At 35.2% G+C, this 5,650-nt stretch overlaps 1 long non-coding RNA gene across 1 annotated transcript; it reads left to right on the forward strand.

Moving 5' to 3' along the window:
• Window positions 1-215: 215 nt before the first annotated feature.
• Window positions 216-4,805, forward strand: LOC101057479 (uncharacterized). The gene is made up of 4 exons (XR_001708141.3): window positions 216-274; window positions 1,284-1,383; window positions 3,816-3,886; window positions 4,414-4,805. It is a non-coding gene; the product is annotated as an uncharacterized LOC101057479 (long non-coding RNA).
• Window positions 4,806-5,650: the final 845 nt, after the last annotated feature.

Below are 5,650 nucleotides of genomic sequence, written 5' to 3' on the forward strand. Positions count from 1 at the left end.
CCCCATTTTACAAAAGAGGTAAAGAAATTATAGAGAGGTTAAGTGATTTGCTAATTAAGTAGTAAAGCTGAGATTTAAACCCCGCATTCTGAGCCTAAAGTTCTGCACTAGACCTTTACCCTTTCACTTTAGTATTCAAGCTCTATAAAAATGCAGTCAGTGCTTGGAAGGGCAACTTTGAAAGCTGGTCACTATGTCACAATTGTGTTTGTGACAACAGGTGTTAAGAGGAAGAGAGGAGCAAATATATATATGGCACTCCAGGAAGATGAAGGTGGGATTATAGAAGTGTGTAAGAGTTAAAAACTGGGGAATGGAGGTTACTAACACCCAGATTTCAAAGATGAATTTTCTAACTTAAATTTACTGAAGACTCTATCCTCTGGGGAAGGCGTGTTTAAATAAAACCAAGGAAGGTTTTTTATAACATGAAGTGATTCCTTTAAATGAAATTAAGTATATAACATGCTGGTATTGTTCATTAAGAATAATTTGTTTAAAATTGCCTACAATCAAGAATTTTATGCAACCATTGTATTGATTTTATAATTGACAGACTGGCGTTTACTTTAAAATGTGCCAATGAGTAAACTGAGTCTTTATTGACATTTACACACTAAGTTAAACTGAAAACCAACTTCTTTTATTCAGCTTGCTTTGCTGTGACTAAAGAGAAATTGTAAGGAAGCCTGTGTCCATAGATTGTCATGGTAGCTCGCAACCTTTACTTTCTTTACGTGTGTCAAGTAATTCCAGGGAGTAGACGGTAAATTGGCACATCTTTCCATTAAGTAGGACTTGTTTGCCTTCAAAGAGGGGAGACATTGCCTCCTCCAAGTGATAGAGGGATGAGAAAACCTTTAAATATAGTCAGATGGAAATGGTTGAAATGTTTTGTTTTAACATATGCCTTCTGGTATTTTTTATTTTCAAAATAAAAAATGCGTTTTTCATTTCATTTATGGTAATTAACACACTTCATTTGTTTTCCTTTTGTGGTTTTTGACTTTTTCATTTGATTGAAGAGCCTTTCTTTCAAGGCATTTGTCTGCTCCCTGGTGGTCAGATAAAAAATTGCACCTTCAAGTGTTCAAACGGTTTTTTTTTTTTCCCCAACCTTAAAAAAAAAAATCCTTCAAATTGGCATTCAGAAGTGTGTTACCTCACATTTTATCAGCAGATGGATCCCGCATTAAGTTATTGTTTCCTTAATCTAATTGAGGCTCCAAATGTTCCTTTTATTATAACGTATACAGGGAAATTTCAATATGCTTACTTTCTAGTGTATGCAGCTGTAGTCTGGGAGGTCTGATGTTAGGGAAAAAGGAGGAAAGCAAGATTAAAAATCATTCCTGGAAATGCAAGAGCAAATGTGCTGGAGTGGTAAGACCAAAGTTTTCTTCTTCCTCTTTTTTTTTTTTTTTTTTTTTTTTCGCTCTTCACACACACACAAACACCCCACAAGGAAAAAGATAGGTTTGCCTAGAAAACTACTGCTTCAGTTTCTCCTCTCTACTTTTCCTCTCCTGCAAGTTAAGTAAATCTCCAAGCCCATGAAAAATGTATGGACACCTGGTCTGGTGTGTATATCCCAGTACTTTGTGAGGCCTAGGCAGGAGGATTGTCTGAGTCTAGGAGTTCAAGACAAGCCTGGGCAACATAGTGAGACCCTGTTTCTAAAAAAAAAAAAAAAAAAAAAATTTAAAAATTAGCCAGGTGTAGTGGCCCGTGTCTGTATACCCAGTTACTGGAGAGGCTGTAATTGTGTGGTGAAGAATGTGTTAATTAATTTGATTGTGGTAATTATTATACAATGTATGTGTATCTCAAATTATCATGTTGTATACATTAATATAATTTTCATTTGTCAATTATACCTTAATAAAGCTGAGGAGGAAAAATTTTAATGTAATCCTGTCAAGACCATTTTCCACTATGACTGGCTTTCCTTCATACTTTCCCTTAGAATGGCCTTGGGCATTACGACTTTGAAACAAGGGGAAGTTGTGTTGAAGATATTCCATTTTAATTGTAATTTAGAAAAACAGTTTGGAAAATTTCAATAAAATGATAGAGAAATTATAGATTCTTGATGTAGATACATGTGAAGGATATTCTTTTGCCATCTTAAAATGTATTTACTAAATAACCAAAATAATTCAAATTAATGAAATATGAAAAGAAAAACCACAAGAATAAATAATACAATCAATAGAAATTACTCTGATATCAAGAAGTAAATTATAACAACCACAATGAAATCACATCATATCCAAAAGAATAACTCATTAAAAGGAAAAGATAAGTTTGAATGGGAGTAATGAGTAAGTGCTTGGATTGACGATGAAATCAAAAGGAAGAGTTCCACACAGACAAAGTGGAAAAAATGTAAATATCTTGCCGATTTAACAAGAAATACTGGCTGAAGAAAATGTAAAAACTCATAATACATCCCAACTACAGTGAGAACATCAATAGCAAAGTGTTCAAAAAATATCATCAATTCCAAGATAATTCATGGAATTCTCTTAAATTGATAATATTGTGCAAAAATTGCCCTCAGAACCTATGACTCATATGAACAGAACTTAATATGCTAGGCATGGTGGCTCACACCTGTAATCCCAGTACTGTGGGATGCCAAGGCAGGCAGATCCTTTGAGCCCAGGAGTTTGAGACCAGCCTGGACAACATGGCGAAACCCTGTTTCTACAAAAAATACAAAAATTAGCGGGGCATTGTGGTGCATGCCTGTAGTCCCAGCTACTTGGGGTGAGGGCCTGAGGTAGGAGCATCGCTTGAGCATGGGAGGTCAAGGCTGCACTGAGCTGTTATCGTGCCACTGCACTCCAGCCTGGACAATAGAGTGGGACTCTGTCTCAAAAACAAACAAACAAAAAACTTGACAGAGAGTTTCCCAAATTATCCGCAATCCTAAAAATTTAATTTGACATCCCAAACAATAAGTAACGAAATTATAATAAATTATTCTAAACTACCAAATTAAAAAAAAATTTTTGATCAATCTAGAGGAAAGACTGAATTATCTTTCTATTCTCTCCATGGAAAATATTATAAAATCAATGTCATATCAAGAGGCAATTCAGAGTATACAGCAAAAATACATATGTTAGAAAAAAGTATTATGGTGTTTTTAAGGTTGTTAATAAGTGCAAGTGTGCAGTATTTCTGGATTTTTGTATTTGTCAACTTCTGAAAATTTTGAATTTCTTGTGATTTCTTTTCTCATTCTAAATAAATACATTTGCATCTTCGTAAATTTTCTTAAAAATCTTATTTTCTGCCTCTCTCCAGATAAGCTTCATGCCCCCCAAAACAAAAGTCTATTCCTATACACACCTCCACTGTAACTCTTAGCAATTGTGGGTCCCTTCTCAATACTTACAAAGTGTGGTCACAGACATACACATTCACGCACACACACTGCCAGTTGTGATTCAATCTCATCTAAGAATAAAGGCTGTGTAATGCCTTTGCATTTGATTAACTAAAAGGCCACCCTCTTAACATTCCATCTCCAGAATGAATTAATGTCTGTATCTCTAATGTAGCAGACCTGCTTACACCTTTTAAACTTGCTACTCTTCAAGTCTTTACCACAACCATGCTGGAAAGGAAAATAAAAAAACAAAATCTAAACAACCTAAGAGCCTCAGTTTCATCTAAGACCCCTCTCCTCAGTTTTCATTCAATTTACAATGCTTCCTGGGCTGCACTGAAATGGGATGTTAGTATTTCTCAAGATGCAATTATTTCTTGTTAAAATAATAATAATCATCATCATCATCATCTAGGTGCTGTGAGTATCAGGGACACTGGACAAGAAAGATAAGCAAGCCACTGCCGTCTGATTCCTACATAGCAGGTTTGTATTTTGTGACAAAGGTAGCATGTATTATTTTCTGTGCCCAGAAATTTCTAATGGGAATATGTATTATAATGACATCTTTCATACTGTGATGTTGAAACCATCTCCACAAAGTTCACAAGAATTGCATGTTGAGTTCTGGACAGAAATATAGTTATAATTAAGCATTAATCAGGCTGCACTCTGGCCCACTTCCTTGTTGTTAAAACTCATGTAGCACTAGATACTGGTCATTTGCATGCTCATTGTTCCATAGATAGAATTTCTGACATTAGGGTCATAGGCTGTTTAAGAATCGATTTGCATGCCCACTGCTCCCATAGGGAGGATGTCTGACACGAGGGTCATAGACTATTTAAGAAATAATTTGCATCCCCATTGTTCCTACAGACAGGATCTCTGTCATTAGAATCATAATGCTTTTGTTTAAGGCTTTTGTTAAATTTTGTAAAATTTCTCATTTCTTGTGATTTCTATTCTCATTCTAAATAAATACATTTATATCTTTGCAATTTTTCTTTAAGACCTTACTTCTGCTTCACTCAAGATTGTTTTTCAGACCCCTAATTCCAGCAACCAGTTTGAAGACCCCCACAGAAGAGTGAGATCAGCAGGAGAATACACCTCATTCATCTCCCTATTCCATGACTTCACTGTGCACTCTGGGACCAATCAACAATCTCCACACTTCAGTTCACTCCAAAACCCTTAAAAATTTTATCCTCAAATTCTTCAGGGAGATGGATTTGAGGCTCGCTCCCATCTCCTTGTTCAGTGACCCTGCAATTGAATCTCTTTCTCTGCGCCAACTCAGCATCTTGGTGTATTGACTTGCTGTATGCATCAGGCAATAAGCCTATTACAGCTACGGTAGTCTATCCAATATGAAACAAGAAATAAAATTCTGTTAATGCCATGTTGAGTATTATCCTGGCTCTAAAAGTATATTTGAAATGAGAATTGTAAATCCAAAAGCTTGTTTAAGTACAATAGGCAAATTTTACTGGAACATATAAATATGACGGGCCTCTATTTATTGGCCTATCCAGTTTCTTTAAAAGGCTGGAAAAAGTAAACCTTTCCCTTACAGTTTTGTATGCTTCTCTAGGTTCTAAATTAGGTATTTATCTAAATAGTATAGAATTCGTGTTTGTAATTCAGGAGGTAAAGAAGAGTATTAAAGGGACTTGATTTAGTTTTAGACCCAGGAAACCCTGCAAGCACTTTGATGTGCTGGATGTCCTGCAGTTGGTGGCTTGTGTTGATACTGGCAATGAACCATACTACTGACTAGTTTTTCTTGTACAGGCAATGAGAAAGATTAGCATATTGGCTTAATCAATTTTTAATGAAGGAGATATATACTAATGACCAAATATTTGATACTGCTGTTGCAGAAGAGCAAAATTTAAATTTTCAAAAGGACAGAATTATTAGGAGAACTACTTTGGGAACTGGATTTTCTATATAATCGTTTGTTCCCATCTTCTAATTGTCCCCTGGCTTTCTTCTTCAGTCTAGGATATGGATGAATAATTAAACGAAGAAATATTTCAGATTCTTTCCTGTATGGATTTTATACATAGCATTCAAGCACTGCTGATTTACCATGAATTGATTATACTTTACTGTGGGCTCAGTCTTTGATCATTTGCTCTTTTGGCTAATTAGCAAGATTAAGTGATTTGTCCTAAACCATGCTCTAAGAATTAAGACTTCATTAATAATGCACTAAGAATTATATACATGCTACAGAAAGCA

The sequence above is a fragment of the Pan troglodytes genome, chromosome 10, assembly GCF_028858775.2.
Source record: "Pan troglodytes isolate AG18354 chromosome 10, NHGRI_mPanTro3-v2.0_pri, whole genome shotgun sequence".
NCBI lineage: Eukaryota > Metazoa > Chordata > Mammalia > Primates > Hominidae > Pan > Pan troglodytes.